Below are 20,783 nucleotides of genomic sequence, written 5' to 3' on the forward strand. Positions count from 1 at the left end.
CGCCTCTTCCTGTTTACCAGAATTGTCGCCGTCCATACGCCCGCCTCAACCGTGGTTGTGCCGCACGCGAGCTCTCCTTTTCAATCCTCCGACATGTTATCAGGCATGAGACGAAGCTGGCGAAGCGAGCGGGGGCGAACGCAACGACACGGAACGCGGTTTGACGAGGAATGCGGTGTGACGTCATGTGCCTCCTCGGAGCATGGCCACGCCGAAATCGCAAGTTCGCGGCCAGCAAAGCTTGCGCTTTGAAAGCAGTGTGAGGCGACCAAATTTCAGGGCAACATCAAATGACAGGTTGCCGTCACGTCGGGTAGGTAGGTGCTTAGGCGTTGTCCTACTTAACAATGAAGCAATAAATATGAGCGTTTTGCTGAAGTTCTGAAAGTGGTTATGCTGACCACAACACCGCCTCCCATTGATTTACGAATAATACGTGGGCCAGCCATTTTCAAATATGAAGATGTTTGACTTCCTCGAATACAGATAAATGTATCAGCATAAGCCTTTGGCTGAAGAGCTGCGAATTAGAAGTTGAAAAATCAGGATATATAAATAAGTAAACCAAGCCCACTCAGTCAGGGTGGGTCTGAGAGTCCAAATGTCTATCCGTATAGATAGTTAGAATTACATATCATGCAGAAGTGTCCTACAGAAAGAAAATTGCGTACCTCAGGAAGAACTAAAATTCAGGTATTAATAATGGTATTCGCATTATTTGCCTAAGTTCTTTTCGGCATATCTATCTATCTATCTATCTATCTATCTATCTATCTATCTATCTATCTATCTATCTATCTATCTATCTATCTATCTGTCTATCTATCTATCTATCTATCTATCTATCTATCTATCTATCTATCTATCTATCTATCTATCTATCTATCTATCTATCTATCTATCTATCTATCTATCTATCTATTTCTCTATCTATCTATCTATCTATCTATCTATCTATCTATCTATCTATCTATCTATCTATCTATCTATCTATCTATCTATCTGTCTGTCTGTCTGTCTGTCTGTCTGTCTGTCTGTCTGTCTGTCTGTCTGTCTATGTAGACTCTTAGGTCAACCCAGCGGGTCTAACTGCATAGGCCACCTTTGGTCGTCATGCCATCAGCTCGTTCAATCATGCCATCATGCTCGTTCAATGGTCAACACTCTAGATTTGTGATCTGACTCTCGTCATGCCGTCCTCAATGTGCCCTAAGTTTAACAGCTTGGTCTTCTAGGCATGTGCCTGTGGTCGTGATGCCGTCGTGGTTATAGCATTTTCGTCACTGAAGCTTTGTTAACTATAGTCGTGCCGTTATCTTCCCGCGATTGTCTTCATAAAGTGGTCGTGCATTGGTTTTCATACCGCCGTAGTGTGCAGTCATAATATTTGCATTGTCATCGATCTCCCTTTGTCATCCGACATGGTCCTACTTTCGTCGCCACGCTATCGTCATCACATGTTCATCGCCATACCGTTCTCGCCATAACCCATTAGTCTTTGCATGGGTGTCAGTCTTTCTTCGTCATCCTATGACAATCTAACTGCGTGTTGTCATTCAATCGTGATCCTGCTGTCATGGTCATGGCGCTGGCGTCAGACAGTCGCTGTCATGCATCCCTTGTCAGATCATCATCGCCTTGCCGTCGCGGTCATGCCAACGTTGTCACCCCAGCTTCGTAAACCGACACTCGACATGTCGTAGTCATTACGCCATTGTCATCGACTAATCATCCCAATACAGTCGTCTTGATACACTGGTCGTCAAGCCAATCTCATCATACACTAGCCGCCCTCCCCATGTCTCCATACCGTTGCCATGTCATCGTCGTTATTGCGACGTCATAATAGAGTCATCGTTCTGTATCTGTTGTCATTCCGTCGTCCTGGTGCCATCGTGGTCATGCCATCATCTTCATTCCAGCTTTGTTTACCGAATGACGTCCAAAAATTGTCATCTTATGGTCCTCACGTTGTCATCGTTGCCTTTTCGTGTTTGTACCTTTGTCATCATTCAAGAATTGACATATAATTGTTGTCACGCTACCGTCGTTATACGGCTTTAGGCTGTTCCACGTGCTGCCACTGAAACGAAAAAAAAGAACGTTGCAATTGCATTCGTAACAACAAGATATTTAGAGGGCTCATTTTAGACGATTGCTATTTCATGCGATTGTGATACAGACACGCGGAGCAGCTATTTCAAAGACGGTGTAAGCAGTTCTTCTATTGCGCAAGATTGACAGCTCACGAGCCTGTTAGCACATTAGGAAATTATATTGGGAATGTTAGGAATTTATGCATTAGCTTGACGAGACCCGCAGAAGTTAAAGGGTAAGCAGATATTTCGTGCGTGTATAGAAATGCGAAAGCGCACGTGCAGGGCTTATCAGTACGAAAAAATCCTCTTTTTTTTTCTAATCTTTTCTCGCATAGTTTTGTACCTACACAGTACAGAATATATTAGTCGGCAAGCAAAAGCGTACAGATCTCGATTCGCTCATTCACATATCCATGCAGCTTTTCATTTATGTACTAAAAGGTCCGTTTGACAACGTGTACATAAAAAATTGAACATATCAAACCCTAAAAATAACTTCAGATCCGAAAAAAACTTGTTATAATTAACATTAAACAATTGTGTTTGCAAAACGTTGCATTGAACGCTACCCTACGAGACACATGATACGTCAAGGGTTATTTTATTTCCAACTACGTGTTAGAAACAGTACGCGGAGTTCTCCCATCGCAGATGCGTTATGTCCTTTCGCTTCGTCGAAATGAGCATGTAACTGTCTGTGTTCTGCACTGCTGTTTGCACCATAGCGAATGCGCGTGTGATGACCCTAATATGGGGACAAAGGTTCGTGTACTCAAAAGGTTCTGATGGTTCTCTTAGGTGGAGCCTCCGAGAACCCAATTGAGGAGAAAGCCGTTCGTTTCGAACACACACACAAACGTTTAATGGAACTAAAGAAGGCTAAAAATAAATAGAAAAAAATATAAAACATAAAAGAAACAATCAAGTAGACGTCAACACACACATTTAGGGCTAGTATGGAGCTAAGTAGTGCGCGAGTCCCGGCTTGCCACGACGGCAGTGACACATAACAGTCTCGAAGCTTCGATGCTGCGGCAAGCTGGTGAAAGAGTGGCGCGAGTCTCACCAAAGGTCGAGGTCTAAGTTGGTTGACCGGCGGCTTGGTGGCACGAGCAGACGGCGGCGGCGTTCTGGCCGGGCAGCTGGGTGTAGAGCTCGGGCCCGTAGCCCGACTGCTCTTGTCCTGCCCACGGGCACAGAAGATCGGACGCCGGCCTCGGGCAGCCGGCGGCACGACAGACGGGGGCGGCATTCTTGCTGGGCAGCTGGCGTAGAACTCGGGCCCGTAGCCCGACTGTTCTCGTCGTACCCACGAGCACAGAAGCTCACCGGCCTTGAGGAGCTGGCGGCACGCTCGGGTACACGGGCGACGCACAGGAACAGGTTGGCAGGGGGCCCCGGTCAGGTGAAGTCCTGGTGGCTCGGGTTCGGAACCCGACGGCCTGTCTTCAACGCCCGCTCCGGGGGTTGACCTCCTCCTGCCGTCGCTTCCTGGAACTCTCCTCGCGTCTCCACTGCGTCTCCTCTGCGTCTCCCCCTTCTGCCAGCGCACCACGGTTTTTCTTCTTTCTGGTCGATTAGGCATTCTCCGATTGGCTGCCTGATGCCCCGTGGTTCTACCTAATTGGTTTGCTTTTCTTCTTTTAGTTGTTTTTCTTGCGCCGCGCGTTCACGTGCCGGACGCTCTTCGGCATTGTCGTTTTTCACCTTCTAGCACGGAATTTGCCTCGGCGCGCGCACTCTCCTTGTCGTCTGCTCCTGACCGTCCCGATCACCGCACCATGTCGCGCACCACACATCACAGCGTGCCTGCACGTGAAGTTGAAAAGACGCAGAGCACCCCACTTGTCCACCCACGTGACTTCCGCGAATGCGGTTTGCAATGACTTAGCGATCGGCTCACTTTACTCTCGGACAAATCGACCGATCTATCAGAAAACTAAATGCAGTTACCCTTTAATAGAAGAATAGCCTGCATGGAGGTATGTGGTTAATACAATGCCTAACATTGACGTAGCAGTTGTGGCTTTTTTTGAGTAATTAATAAAAAGTCACATCTGTAGAGTTACTGCATATGACTCCATAAGTCACACCTGCCGTAGTAGCCTGAGTGTTTAAGGCGTTGCGCTGCTGAGCTTGAGGCCCAGGGTGGGACTATTGCCATGGCGCAATACTTTTTACGAGGACGAAAAGCAAACGCGCCGTTGATTTATATTTATATGCCACTTAATGTTTCCCAATTGGGCAAAATGAATCTGGAATCCTCCAGTAAGGATATCCCATAACGATATCGTGGTAATGGTACCTTAGATCCGAAGGAATATTAATATATTCTATATAAGTAGGTTCTCGATCTATGCGCGGTCCTGCTCCTAGAGTTGGAGAAGAAATGCTCTACGAGAACGTCCGACGAAAGAGCCAAAGGAAGTTTGCGCTTCTGTATTCCTTGTCTGATAAATTTACCGGCGCGAATCAAGCAGCAAATCTACGCGGAAATTGTCGGCCTGTTTCGCTTCATTGTTGCTGTTTATTCCTGTGACATTGAAGAAAACAATGCACGCTGCACTTGCGCCCACTACTAGCTTTCAATGGCAACATTCGGTACACGTCAACCTAGCCTTGCGGTAAGATAAGCTCACTGGAGAAGCGTAGAACTGCTTCAGTGCCACAAACTCGCGGTTATTTAGCCACAGCGATCTCATTCGCTGTTTGCGTAGAAACCTTGCTTTGTGGCTTTGATTATGTGAAGAAATTGTCCTATTTAGGCACTTTTTCTTTACTATTCCTTTACGCCGAACATATGTTTCGCTTATTACACTATTATCAGTGGCCTATTACATTGGTCAGATCACTTATTTAATAAGTACAGTTAGGTGCTTGACTGAGTAGATTAAAAAAGTATTCAGTGAAGAGAATCCTCAAGTGGCTAAGTGATTTACAAATGTGCAGGTAATATCAAATTAGGTGCAGCTCTTATAAATACCTGAAAATCCGGAAAAACTACGAGAGCAGAAAATAAGCCCCTCAGCGTCATCATATACAGAAAAGCAGGAGACCGACCCCGCTTTGTTACTTCTAATACAATACCTTTAAATATAGTCCCAAACTAAGCTACAAGACAGAGCCGGCCGGATAGATTTGCTGAATAAAATCGCCGCCGCTTGAGAAACTTGCTACTGGCAATGCCGTGGGTGACCTCGTATTGTAACATCTTCTTTTTCTCTCTCACGCTCTAGGAACTTCCACAATCAAATTACTTTGCGTACTCTACGAGAATGAATGTATACAATCATCGTCGTTTCGTGAGCGGAGGGTGCTTTGGTCTCCAAAGAGACAATGATTGCAACTACGAGAATGTCGGCCCGACCACGGCTGGATAACTAAAGGATGACGACGGCGCCAAGCCCGCAGCACTCAGCATATTCTTAGTTGTCAGATGACAGGATCAGTGGCATGACGGCTCAAGGCCGTGAAGAGTGGGACGACGGCGGCCACTACAATGGTTTGGGTTACTATAAGACGAGCGTTCCGATGAATTCCACATTAGAAGCGGTTAAGGTTCAGATTTACGGAAACTTGATGCCAAGCAAGTTGGCTCATGATTTAAGTACAAAGGTTACGGCGCTAAGATGACGAGGACGAAGTGAGGCACAAACTAAATACACGGGAGCCTACTTTGAACTATTTATTCGCCAGAAACCACGCAACGTTATGCGTGCCTGAAACCCAACAGCAAAGTAATCACAGTAGAAATAACCTAACAGGGGTGATAAAAGCTAACACTGCTCGTAAGCCACGGATTTGAACTGAATTATCATGGCCGGTACATAGGAGCACGCGGGCATTGCAGGCGTAATCCGAGTATCCACTGCACGTTCAAATCTTTGCGGCGATTACAGGCTATCATTTATGAATGACATTTCTATGTCACCTAATGCTAGTGACAGCACCCTAACACGTTTAATCTCTGCTCTTTTTATTAACAAAGCCTCTATTGTATCCTTTTCAGTGCGTTTTTTTTCCTGTCCTCAGAAAGATCGTTTTGTCCAGGAGCGGCATACAACCGAAGTGCTTGCCTTGGTCTGCCAAAGGCCCGCCTGTGTTGACGTTGACGGCCATCGGTGCCCTCACTCGATCGATGAAGCATCGTGCCATTAGTCCTATATGAACCTTGCCACATTTTAGGGCGATATTGTAAACGACATCCCTAACACAATCGGTGTAGCATATGACGTGCTTGGAGCATGTGATCGGCAGCTTATTCGCCACCACAGGTCTAATCTTGACCAGTTTCCGTGGAACGGTAAACACACTGCGCACATGGTACCTGGCGGCTACCATCTTTATATTGTGTGACAGTTTATTTACGTACTGAATTACGTGCTTGTTCATTTTCTTTTCTTTGACTGTGTAACTTCTGTAGGAGGCTTTCGCAGACACCCGTAATACCAGCCGGAGGAAATCGAGTGCCTTCCGTCGTCTAATCTTATTACTAAAACCTATACCAAGATTGCTCTCACAAGGCTTCAGAAATGATGAACATGCGTTTGTTATTTCCTTCTTGATCAGTTAAGAATATGCGCTGTCATATGGTAGAAGGCTTTTCTCAGGCCTTGGGGTATACATCACGTCCATGCGGGCTTTCGTGAAACTAAGCTTAAGTACCAAAATTTGAATTGAGTTATCGTGTGGCAATTCCGAAGTGAAATCTAGTCCCCCAAACTCTATCAAGAAGGCGCCAGTTATTTTCCCCACAACATCGTCTAGTCTCAGTTAGAATATAAAGCCCGAGGTAGTCATTCACATATCTAGAAATCCTGACCACATATTATTGCTGGTTTTGGCAAATATGCGCGTGCCAATGGAAGAAAAATAAATGTCCTGGAAGAAATTGCAAAACGATACCTTCCGCTAGGACACGCTCACCCCAACGATTACCCGAGCATAAAGTGTGAAACCACTGCCGAATTAGACGCTGCCTTCACGGAAGCAGAAGTCCGAGAGGCGCTGCACAACCTAAACAGCAGATCGGCTTCAGGACCCGACGGGGTAACCAACCGACTGCTACCTAACTTAGACGGCCAAGCCATTACATTACTAACGAAAGACATGGACCACGTGTGGGAAACAGGAGAGGTACCAACGCAATGGCTTACTGCCACGGTGGTCCTCAACCAAAAACCCGGAAAACCCCTTAACCTCGACAATTTGCGCCCCATCTCCCTTACTTCATGCGTTTGTAAGTAGCCGAGCACATAATTCAAAATGGAGTATCACGCTACATTGAGGAACATGAACTCCTACCACACAACATGGTAGGGTTTCGACCCCACCTATGTACCCAAGATGTCATGTTGCTGCTGAAGCGACAGATCTTCGACGTTCAACAAGAGACGTTCGAGGCATCCTCTCCCTCGATCTCACGAAAGCGTTCGACACCGTCTCGCACCGCTTCGTACTGGAGTCTGTGGCAGGCCGCGGGTTCGGCAAGAGATTTCAGGAGTACGTAGGCTCTTTCATAAAAGACAGAGAAGCCCAACTGCGAGTCTGACAACTTAAGCTGTACCCCTACACGCGGGGCTACGTCGTAACACCGCAAGGCTCAATCATCTCTCCATTACTATTTAATATAGTGATGAAGGGACTCGCCGATAAACTACGAAACATCCCAAACGAAAACTGCGCTCTATACGCAGATGACATTACGATTTGGAGCCCGGCAGGCTACCTGGCAGACGTGGAGCAGGCATTACAGTCTGCCTTAGATGTCGTGGAAGAGTACCTACTTCACACAGGAACGAAACTATCCTCCAAGAAATCGGAACTCTTACTATTTCGTAAGTCTTGCCAAGGAGTCCGCTACCTAACTCCTCTAGACGAACTTCCGATCGCACTACACACAAGCGACGAACAACAGATTCCGCGAGTCAACCACATGCGCATTCTTGGGCTCCTAATCGAAGCCACCGGATGCCACTGACACACGATCAAACACTTAACCGCCAAAACTGAAAACATGATCAGAGTCGTCCACAGAGTCTCGGTGCGCAGGAAGGGTCTCTGCGAAGATAACCTTCTGTGCGTATACCACGCGTTCCTTATGAGCCACATTAATTACGTCGCCTCTCCCCACAACTAGACGGAAATAGAAAAGACGAAACTAAACACACTTATGCGCAAGATCATCAAACAAATCTTGGGCCTTCCACAAAGAGCAAGTAAGGCAAAGGTTGATCAGCTAGGCATTCACAACAACATCGACGAAGTGATCGGGGCTGAGACTATGGCGCAAATACTCTGCCTATCCTCGTCCAAAGCCGGTAGGCTAATACTGAACGAAGCCAGTGTCTCCCCTTCTCCCTATCTCGAGCACGCCGTTACCCTACCGAGGGAAATTAGAGACAACTACAAAATGTCACCGTTTCCCAGAAACATCCACACACAACACAACGTGAGGCGCCGGGCCCGCGCCCGCGCGATTCTCGAACGCATCGACGCGGATCATGAAGTCACCGCATTTGTGGACGCGGCCCAGTACGGCAACACATCCACTTTCGCAATAGCAGTCGTGGACTGCAATGGAACGCTACAATCATCCGCATCGGTTAAAACGAACTCCAGCGCTAAAACAGAACAAATAGCCGTAGCCTTCGCCATGGCTGGCCCCACATTTACTCATGTTTTCACGGACTCACGTGCCGTAATTCGGGCATACGAATGCGGCAACGTATCTAAAGAAGTAGCGCGTTTATTACTAGCGAGCTCAAAAGCGAGCAAACGGTGCCTCTCCTGGTTCCCCGCTGACATGGGGAAAGACATTCACCGGTAAAAAGCTAACCTCAATGAGACGGTCAACGACCGTGCACGAGAACTTGCCCGCCGTGACGGTCCCACGGCCTCCGAGGGCCTGGATATTCAGTTTAATGACCCGCTACTCACCTACCAAGAAATCGCCTCGCACTATCGAAAAGGCAGAACCAAATTACCGGTCCCGCACGCTAAACTCGAACGCACGTACGCGGCCGCGTTTCGCATGCTACAAACGGACTCGTATCCGTCACGAGGCCTACTAAGCCACTACAACTCAGAAATACCGGCAAATTGCCCAGACTGCCCAGAACTTTATTGCTCACTCTCGCACGTGCTATGGCAATGTACCGCGTTACCAATGGGCCCACTCTCCAGTGAGCCCTCAAAAGCCTGAACCTCAAATTCCAACTCAAGGCAATCCAGAGGGCCCAACAACTGACGGAGCATCGCCACGTTCCCATCACGACTAGGGCGTCGCCAACGGTTTCGGCCGGACGGGTTTCCCGCATGGGATCTCCAACGTATTGAAACTCCTCAGGACTTCAATAAAGTTCTTGACTGACTGACTGACGCACCGCAGGAAAGAAACCGCACTGAAAGGGAGATAATCGAGAATTCATTACTAAAAAAGAGCAGCAAATAGGTTTGTATGCATGCCGTATTTAGCATTAAGCGTAAAATAAGTGTCATTCACAAGTGATAGCGTGTAACGGCCGCAACGATTTGAACGTGCGGTTGACTCATTTGGTTGGGTACTCGAATTACACCTGAAATTTCCGCTTGTTCATATGTAACGGACATGCTAGTTCACATTACTGGCTTACGAGCTGTATTAGCCTCCATCAACACTGTAAGTTCATCTGTACTGTGATTACATTGCACTCAGGTGTGATGTATAAATTTGCATGGTTTCTAGTGAATAAACGGTTGTAAACTGGCGCCGGTATATGTTGCTTGTATCTTACTTCGTCCTCGTCTGCTGAGCGCTGAAACCTTTGTTTTTAAGGCGTGAAGAATTTGCCATAGTGTTGCGACACATGCTGACTATGATGGTGATTACATCTTTTTCGGCCACAGAGAGCATGAAACTAAAATTGTTGGAGGCACGAAACTGCACATCATACTAAATTAGTTGGAAGCGGCTTTTAAGCAGATCGCTATAGAAGAATAGAGGTAGCAATCGATGGGTTCAAGAACCGTTTTACATCAAACACGTTGTGTTCAGTGGCCGGTGAACCCTGAGCAAGCACCGACAAGATTTTTGTTTAATTACTTTGCAGTTTCGGTTCGTATTACTGCTTTCTTTGTTCTTCAATGTTATAATTTTGTGCGTATGTTATTATACACATGTTCGTCACTTTTGATAGTTCAGTCAGCTTAGTAAAGTTCGACTGATGTAAGTGCCTACAAGACTATTTCATGCTCTCCCGATCTTTAACTAGGTCCCGATAGTCTTTAGAGGCCTGCTTGTAGGCTTGATACCTCCTTCCCGACACTAACAAAGGGCTTCAAAATTATGTACTTTCATGTTTAATTGATTTATTCATGATTGTGGGTAACTCGTGACCATGCTAACAAGTAATCACGAACTTTTTCTGAAAACAGCACCAATAAACACTGTGCAACGTTGTCGTGCTGTGTGCCAAGCTTGTAGTCTGTTTCACTTAAGCTTTCTCTCATGAGCATTCTTTATCTGTGTTTACCGTTACGGGGTTTCCGGAAGAAGACATTCATTATTCAATATCAGTTTCATTGCGGAAACTGCACCCCCGCCCTCTTACCTGAAAAATGTCTGGTGTTGACTTGCAATCACCTGTCCTACAGTGTTTGTTTTAAACAACCTCATCACAAAGTGACCAGTCACCACAGAATACCGAGTTCTGACGTTTCTAATTGATTGTTCTGTGTCCTGATCTGTCGTTTTTGATTGACCCTTGTGGCTAGATGTCCATGCATAATAATGGGCTATGTTTAACAAATATAGCATCCAGTGGTCATCACCCCCAATTAACTGACATCCTTGAAATAATGGTTACGTGAAAGAAAGTTTGTGAATACAATGCTACGGATCTGATATTTGAATGATATCTGAGACACGAGAGAAAGCAAAGGAGTACGTCCCCCAAGAAAAAGAGGAAATTAACAGGCTTAGCTCTGCTCGACAAGAGCCTCTATGAAATAAAAACAAAATGTTGATGAACGGTAGTCTAGTTTTGGTATAGTCTCGTAGAATATGCTTTCAAGTAAAAATCTATAATGTAGACATGAAACAACAGCACGTCCATGTTTACTGACGAAGCCAATGTAGAAATGTCCACGACGGCACAAATAATACGCAGACTTCTTTATGCTAAACGGACGCCATCATTATCGCTTTTATAGCTTAACATTCTCCTAATTAAACCTTGCTTTTGATTCAGTTATTATGAAACCATCTTTATTTCCCACGTGAGTTGAAGTGAACATTAAACAAAGCCATATTTTCTACTTGCATGCGGAAGTGCGTCTCAACACATCATTTCGACACGTACTGTCCCGTGTACACCAACCTCTACGCACAATTTTCGTTGCCAGACTAATTGCTCGATGATCCGTAGTTTATGGAGATAACTATAAAACATATATTGTTTGCGGACAGTCGCTACCACAACTGCCTTGCATAATGTGTCGACAGGTCGAAATAATGTGTCGACATGTCGATTTGTCATTTGCCTCGATTCATTCAGCTATTTCAAAGCTTAACAGATCACAATATTGTGTAAAATAAGTGGGAGGTAATTTTTTTGCTTTTACATATAATGAGAAGTAATTTCAGTTTCTAACCCTAACATTTACATTGTTCAGTATTCATAGACAAATTCTTTTCTTGAAATTTGCTGTCACCAATATTGTCGTAGAATGTTTGAAAAGCAGCTGCTACTACCGACAAAAGCGCTATCTTGATGCAGTTTTGCACATACTGTAATGCAAGATATGTTATATGAAAAAAAAACTACATTGAATACATCTCTATCGGAACTTGCAATATTCAACTGATTCTTATCAGAAAACGCTATATTAAATTCCTTTCACTTGAAACTGCGAGCATTCAAAGAAATGGGTGGCCTAACTAGCACCGATGGTATACCTTTAAAGTTCGAGCTAACATTAAAAATGCATAACTATTCCTTCTTGACATAACTTTGCAAATTTACGAGAAATAAAAAGAGTTAGCATTCCTGAAGAATCCATCAGTTTGGACTTGTGATAACATCACAATAATATCGTTCACTCTCGATGCGGCCTTACTAGAGCAATGGAGTATAGTTAATAGAACATAATATCTTGTTACTTCATAGCCAAATTTATGTTACTGCTTGGAACCATTTACAGCCCTCTAACATCCAGATGATGATCACTTAAAGCATGACTTTCAAGGCAATATTTCAAAAAATTTAAAGGAAATTTTTCTCACCACAATTTTTCATAGATCCAAGCTGAGGCAGTGTAAGCTATAGATTAGCCACACTATGTCACAAACGACGGCAGATGTTACAATCTTCAGCTCATTGAAGATGTACATTTTTGCTACAGCCATCACTTTAACCAACATTGAAGTTGGTGTTTTTCGTATATCACTTAAAGGCGGCTTCTCCGTGACGTACAAAACTCTTCCTCTAATTTATCACCTGTCCACCACAACACGAGCTTCTATCGAATTCTCTGCAGGCTTTGCGCGTGATTGGTCATCCATCCCTTGAGTTTGATGCCGCAGAAGGCGTAAGCGCATGACATGCCATCCTCGTACAAAGGAATCTCGGGCAAGAGTGGCACAATTAACATGCAGGTCTTTGTCTCCGAATCCTTGGTATATCTCCCGATTCTGCAATGCGGCCATGTCGAAACCTTCTACGCACAATTATTTTTGTTCGTTTTTGTTCGACTGATTTTTGTTCGTTTCATTTCAGCACTTACTTCGCATGAAACATGGTCGACCAAACATAGGCCGTTCACAACTGCGTCAAGGCCTCCTTACCCTTAAATTTAGAGTTGTTGAGTGGTATGGCTGGTCTCAATTTTTTTTCATCATTTCATTTTTAAAATTTCACAGAAGCGTCCTCATCGAGAATAAGGCGTGATACTTGATTACTGTTCGTCCAGCTGGTACCGTGAGCTCATACTCCTGATTGAATTCCTTTGCAGAGATGGGCGGAATAAGAAACTGACGGCAGACTTGGTTTCTTCGTTCTTTTTTTTTCCTTGTACTGCCATTTCTTATGTAGTTCAGGAGAGAAGGAATTTTAAATTCCAAGAGAGAAGGAATTTTGGTATAAAAGCGCGCACGAACAGCACTCATTCAGCAGTCGGCTGAACAACAGTTCCAAAGTCACCATGGTAAGAAATTCTGTACCCGACTTGCCTTGCTAGCAGAGCACTACTTACGATGATAAGCTTAGAAATTAAATACTGTTGGCGTATTTTCGCGGATCGCTCTATTTTCAAACCTTATTTGCACGAACATATATGGTTATTCATTGCTTCAATTGCTAACCGTCTTTAAAAAGTAATGATAACGCAACCATCTCTCTACCTTTCAAGTAGGAACTACGGCAAAAGTAACGACACGCAACAAGTGTCAGAGTACCAATTGATAAATGCCTTACAACGTCAAACGAGAAGAAAGGGGGTTAAACGAGGGGCTATATCTTATATCTGTAATATCTTATGATGTTACAACGTCAAAGTTCTTCAACGCAAAGCTTGCTCTCCTGTGCCGAGTGCCTTTGAATTCTCAAATACAGTCTCCGCGAAACAACACTGCTCAATATTTTCTGTTTTGGTGCTAGTTGTTAAATGGCATATAGGATCTGACCACGAATAAGGTGCCTCTTACAATATGGCAAGGAATTAATATTATGCATAAATGAACGAGTGCATATCAAACCTCTACTAGCTAAAGCTATGAAGTGTTCATTGAACCTAACATAAAAGCGCAATCTCACGAAAAGTGCGAATTACTCTCCAGATCCGTGCCTGCGTCCTCTTGGCTCTTGCCACCAGCGCTCTCGCTGGCTACACCGGCTACGGCTTTGGCCACGGCTATGGTCTCGGCTACGGCTACGGTGGTCTTAGCCACGGCTATGGTCTCGGCTACGGCTATGGTGGTCTTAGCCACGGCTATGGTCTCGGCTATGGCTATGGTGGTTTTGGACACGGCTATGGTCTCGGCTACGCCGGCTACGCTCCAGCTGTGCACACTGTAGCTCACGCTGCCCCTGCCGTCGCCACCGTCGCCCACGCTCCAGTCGCCACCTACGCTGCTGCTCGAGTTGTTGCCGCTGCTCCAGCCGTGACCAGGGTTGCAACCACCTACCGTGCCCCAGTCGCCACTTACGCCGCCGCTCCAGCTGTTGCCACCTATGCTGCTGCTCCAGTCGCCACCTACGCTGCTGCCCCAGCCGTGACCAAGGTTGCTACCACCTACCACGCCCCAGCTGTGGCCACTATTGCCCACGCTGCCCCCGCTGTCGCTGCCTACCACGCCGCTCCAGTCTACAACTACGGTGTCGGAACCCTTGGTTACGGCGTCGGCCACTACGGCTACGGTCACGGTCTTCTCGGCTACGGCCTGAACTACGGCTATGGCCTTGGCTCTCCCTACCACTACGGTGCCCTTCTCCGCAAGAAGAAGTGTAAGTAGATCTTTCAGTCCATTTGCGTTTATAGACATACACAAATGTTGTCTATTGTAGTTTATTTTATTGCGGTAGTAGAGCCTGCATTTTATAGAGATGGTAATTTTTCATATGCGACGCTGAATGATGACGCCGACTTGTCCATCGGCGGCAAAGAATTTTGCATGGAGTAGAGAAAGAAAATATAAAGACAGTCAGGCTATATAACAAGAACGTTTTTCTGACTTACGCGAAGGCGGTTTCTAACAGTACTTCCTTGTATTTTTTTTTCTCTGCAGAAACATTCCAACTCTGACGTATTTGAAGAAAAAGACAAGCTATGTGCATCGACTTCGACATTCTGTCATCTTCCATAATGGATGCAAGGGAGAAATAAAAGCCACCGTCGCAGCAACACCATCTCGCCTGCCATTCTATTGTTTTATGTTTCGCCATGCGAGCTGATGTGCTTGTCAGTTTGCAAAGCGAAGTTTCGCATAGTGTCCTTTATTCTAAAATGATTAACATGAATTCTTATAAGGTAATCGTGTAGTAGAATAAACACATCATTGTATCGCCGTAGGCACTTAGGAGTTATTTTTTAATACCCTACGTAATGGTTCACTCCTGCCGTCCTTTTTTTATAAAGGTGCCTGCACTTGGCTTAGTCATTTTTGAGCGAAGCTCTTAGAAGCCTATTCGTGCTTTCAGCTTCGGCGCACCTCGTCCTCCTTCGGCTTAACCGAGAAAATGAGTAAAGCGAAAGATGAAAGAGCGAACGCAGGACGCAGTGGGGAATAGGGGGAAGAGACGGTGTAAGCAGTTCTTCTATTGCACAAGATTGACAGCTCACGAGCCTGTTAGCACATTAGGAATTTATATTGGTAATGTTAGGAATTTATGCATTAGCTTGAGGAGACCCGCAGAAGTAAATGGGTTAGCATATATTTCGTGCGTGTATAGAAATGCGAAAGCGCACGTGCAGGACTTATCAGTACGAAAAAATCCTCTTTTTTTCTAATCTGTTCTCGCATAGTTTTGTACTTACACAGTACAGAATATATTAGTCGGCAAGCAAAAGCGTACAGATCTCAATTCACTCATTCACATATCCATGCAGCCATTTATGTACTAAACGGTCCGTTTGACAACGTGTACTTAAGAAATTGAACATATCAAACCCTAAAAACAACTTCAGACCAAAAAAAAACTTGTTCTAATTAACATTAAACAATTGTGTTTGCAAAGCGTTGCATTGAACGCTACCCAACGAGACACATGATACGTCAAGGGTTATTTTATTTCCAACTACGTGTTAGAAACAGTTCGCGGCATTCTGCCATCGCAGATGCGTTATGTCCTTTCGCTTCGTCGAAATGAGCATGTAACTGTCTGTGTTCTGCACTGCGGTTTGCACCATAGCGAATGCGCGTGGGATGACCCTAATATGGGGACAAAGGTTCGTGTACTCAAAAGGTTCTGATGGTTCTCTTAGGTGGAGCCTCCGAGAACCCAATTGAGGAGAAAGCCGTGCGTTCCGAACACACACACAAACGTTTAATGGAACTAATGAAGGCTAAAAAATAAAAAGAAGAAAATATAAAGCATAAAGGAAACAATCAAATAGACGTCAAGACACTCATTTGGGGCTAGTATGGAGCTATGTAGTGCACGAGTCCGGGCTTGCCACGACGGCAGTGACACATAACAGTCTCGAAGCTTCGACGCTGCGACAAACTGGTGAAAGGAGTGGCGCCGGTCTCACCAAAGGTCGAGGTCTAAGTTGGTTGACCGGCGGCTTGGTGGCACGAGCAGACGGCGGCGGCGTTCTGGCCGGGCAGCTGGGTGTAGAGCTCGGGCCCGTAGCCCGACTGCTCTTGCCCTGCCCACGGGCACAGAAGCTCGGACGCCGGCCTCGGGCAGCCGGCGGCACGACAGACGGGGGCGGCGTTCTTGCATGACAGCTGGCGTAGAACTCGGGCCCGTAGCCCGACTGTTCTCGTCGTACCCACGAGCACAGAAGCTCACCGGCCTTGAGGAGCTGGCGGCTTGCTCGGGTAGACGGGCGACGCACAGGAACAGGTTGGCAGGAGGCCCCGGTCGGGTGAAGTCCTGGTGGCTCGGGTCCGTAACCCGACGGCCCGTCTTCAACGCCCGCTCCGGTGGTTGACCTCCTCCTGCCGTCGCTTCTTGGAACTCTCCTGGCGTCTCCACTGCGTCTCCTCTGCGTCTCCCCCTTCTGCCAGCGCACCACTGTTTTTCTTCTTTCTGGCCGATTAGGCATGCTCCGATTGGCTGTCTGATGCCCCGTGGTTCTACCTAATTGGTTTGCTTTTCTTCTTTTAGTTGTTTTTCTTGCGCCGCGCGTTCACGAGCCGGACGCTCTTCGGCGTTGTCGTTTTTCACCTTCCAGCACGGAATTTGCCTCGGCGCGCGCACTCTCCTTGTCGTCTGCTCCTGACCGTCCCGATCACCGCACCATGTTGCGCACCACACATCACATAAGCCCCTTTCTTGAACAAGTTTTTCAGAAGAAAAACTGCCGCTCAGTGCGCGACATAGTTCAGACATGCTCGAAACGCTACAGTCATGGTCCGTTCACAAGAACTCATTGTACAGTTCACTGAGCACACAGATCAAAGACATTGAAGGAAAACCCTATTTCAAAGAATGCCCAGCAAGTGAAAAATAAATGGTAGCGTCAAAGGCTATCATAATACCCTATAGGAGAAAAAAACAATAAAGTCCAATGTCATCATGTCCGAGGTCACAAGTCCGAGAAAAGCCATAAGCGAACCATCGGCTCCTTTAGGTGATCCTTTTCCACATCAAGCGGACTAGACATGTATCTCCTCGTTTAGAGTACACTGGCCCGTCCGTGGCCATAACGCTCCAGGCACTCATGTCTTTGCATGGCATCGACCAAGTCACTGCCTGCGTTCTAAGGTAGTGAACATTGTAATGCGTGGTTGCCGCTTCAGTGCCAATGGTCGAACCACACACGAGTGCATGAAAACACAAAGGCTGTTCTGGGTACTTAAATCCATAAGTTGGCGGGGTACACGTGCCTGAGCCATCCCAAGTGCACATAGGGTCACAAGCAGTTGCCTTTGTTGAATTCAAGGAACGAAGTAAGGGCAACTCAATACTTTTTATTGAAACCAAACCTGGTTTCTCAGGAGCCCTGATATCTTCAGGTCCATCTTGACCCTGGCGCAAACACTCCGACGTATTATATTTAGCCTGAAGGAGGTTCTTAGTTCTAACTTTCTCTACCAGGCCCATGCACGGCGACTCGGAACCATGTACGAGCCAGTGATTGCCTACGCTAGGCTCGCGCAGCACCGGTTGAGATACGGAAGCGATATGCTCCCTGCTTCGTGAGCAAGCATCAGTATCTATGCCTACAATGGCATCATTACAAGGTGTCTCTCCTCGAGACACTTTTCTCTCGCCAAGGCCCGAAATCATGTCGGATTGAATCTTCGGGTCGCCCCTGCACTGCTGTGCTGCTTCCTCAACAATGGACCTCGTCCCTTCGGAGCAAGCATCCGCGAGTGCCTTGATGCGACCGCGCACCCTGTGAATCTCTTCCATCAGGCGTTCCCTCTCAGCTGCCTGTTCTGCCATTCGCCTGTCACGCTCCCTCTGAGCTTTCTCGCATATTAGCAACCATCTGTCATGTACCCACTTGCTCAAGTCTGCCCCATGTAAACCCAATCGCTGGGCCACGGTGACTAAGTCAAACAAACTCATTTCTGGCTGTTTCTTGCCCAAATATGCGCCTTCAGCCTCTGCGACTTTTAGCCGCAATTGTAAATTCTTCTCCTCCAATGCAAGTTCCTCCCTCCTAGCCTTGCGTTCGGCTGCGCGCTCTTCTCGCGCCCGCGCTTCCTGCTCATCTAACCATTCCCTCAACTCTACACCTTCTAGCCCCATGCGTTCGGCTAGGGCTAACAGATCTTGTGTGCTAGCAGCCATAGTTCCTAGCCTTTAGAAAAAAAATCCAAACGAACGGCTTTGTCCTGTCGCGGACGCCAATTTGTGATGACCCTAATATGGGGACAAAGGTTCGTGTACTAAAAAGGTTCTGATGGTTCTCTTAGGCGGAGCCTCCGAGAACCCAATTGAGGACAAAGGCGTTCGTTTCGAACACACACACAAACGTTTAATGGAACTAAAGAAGGCTAAAAAATAAATAGAAGAGAACAGAAAACATAAAAGAAACACTCAAATAGACGTCAACACACACATTTGGGGCTAGTATAGAGCTAAGTAGTGCGCGAGTCCGGGCTTGCCATGACGGCAGTAACACATAACAGTCTCGAAGCTTCGACGCTGCGACAAGCTGGTGAAAGGAGTGGCGCCGGTCTCATAAAAGGTCGAGGTCTAAGTTGGTTGACCGGTGGCTTGGTGGCACGAGCAGACAGCGGCGGCGTTCTGGCCGGGCAGCTGGGTGTAGAGCTCGGGCCCGCAGCCCGACTGCTCTTGTCCTGCCCACGGGCACAGAAGCTCGGACGCCGGTCTCGGGCAGCCGGCGGCACGACAGACGGGGGCGGCGTTCTGTCTGGGCAGCTGGCGTAGAACTCGGGCCCGTAGCCCGACAGTTCTCGTCGTACCCACGAGCACAGAAGCTCACCGGCCTTGAGGAGCTGGCGGCACGCTCGTAGAAGGGCTACGCACAGGAACAGGTTGGCAGGAGGCCCCGGTCGGGTGAAGTCCTGGTGGCTCGGGTCCGGAACCCGACGGCCCGTCTTCAACGCCCGCTCCGGTGGTCGACCTCTTCCTGCCGTCGCTTCCTGGAACTCTCCTGGCGTCTCCCCTGCGTCTCCTCTGTGTCTCCCTCTTCTGCCAGCGCACCATGGTTTTTCTTCTTTCTGGTCGATTAGGCATTCTCCGATTGGCTGCCTGATGCTCCGTGGTTCTACCTAATTGGTTTGCTTTTCTTCTTTTAGTTGTTTTTCTTGCGCCGCGCGTTCCCGTGCCGGACGCTCTTCAGCGTTGTCGTTTTTCACCTTCCAGCACGGAATTTGCCTCGGCGCGCGAACTCTCCTTGTCGTCTGCTCCTGACCGTCCCGATCACCGCACCATGTCGCGCACCACACATCACAGCCTGCCTGCACGCGAAGTTGAAAAGACGCAGAGCACCACACTTGTCCACCCACGTGACTTTCGCGAACGCGGTTTGCAATGACTTAGCGATCGGCTCAGTTTACTCTGGGACAACTCGACCGATCTATCAGAAAACTAAATGCAGTTACCCTTTAATAGAATAATAGCCTGCATGGAGGTACGTGTTTAATACAATGCCTAACATTGACGTAGCAGTTGTCGCTTTTTTTGAGTAATTAATAAAAAAGTCACATCTGTAGAGTTACTGCATATGACTGCATAAGTCACACGTGCCGTAGTAGCCTGAGTGTTTAAGGCGTTGCGCTGCTGAGCTTGAGGCCCAGGGTTGGACTATTGCCATGGCGCAATACTTTTTACGAGGACAAAAAGCAAACGCGCCGTTGATTTATATATATATATATATCACTTAATGTTTCCCAGTTGGGCAAAATTAATCTGGAATCCTCCAGTAAGGATATCCCATAACGATATCGTGGTATTGGTACCTTAGATCCGAAGGAATATTAATATATTCTATATAAGTAGGTTCTCGATCTATGCGCGGTCCTGCTCCTAGAGTTGGAGAAGAAATGCTCTACGAGAACGTCCGACGAAAGAGCCAAAGGAAGTTTGCGCTTCTGTATTCCTTGTCTGATAAATTTACCGGCGCAAATCAAGCAGCAAATCTACGCGGAAATTGTCGGCCTGCTTCGCTTCATTGTTGCTGTTTATTCCTGTGACATTGAAGAAAACAATGCACGCTACAATTACGCCCACTGCTAGCTTTCAATGGCAACATTCTGTACACGTCAACCTAGCCTTGCGGTGAGATAAGCTCACTGGAGAAGCGTAGAACTGCTTCATTGCCACAAACTCGAGGTTATTTAGCCACAGCGATCTCGTTCGCTCTTTGCGTAGAAACCTTGCTTTGCGGCTTTGATTATGTGAAGAAATTGCCCTTTTTAGGCACTTTTTATTTACTATTCGTTTACGCCGAACATATGTTTCGCTTATTACTGGTGTTTGTGTGTTTGTGAGGCGCTTTGACACTATTATCACTGGCCTATTACATTGGTCAGATCGCCTATTTAATAGGTACAGTTAGGTG

At 46.7% G+C, this 20,783-nt stretch overlaps 1 pseudogene; it reads left to right on the top strand.

Annotated features, from left to right (window-relative positions):
• LOC142574638 (uncharacterized) overlaps positions 1-20,783 on the top strand; it is a 66,452-nt pseudogene that overhangs the window by 36,036 nt on the left and 9,633 nt on the right.

Source organism: Dermacentor variabilis, chromosome 3 (genome assembly GCF_050947875.1).
Source record: "Dermacentor variabilis isolate Ectoservices chromosome 3, ASM5094787v1, whole genome shotgun sequence".
Classification (NCBI taxonomy): domain Eukaryota; kingdom Metazoa; phylum Arthropoda; class Arachnida; order Ixodida; family Ixodidae; genus Dermacentor; species Dermacentor variabilis.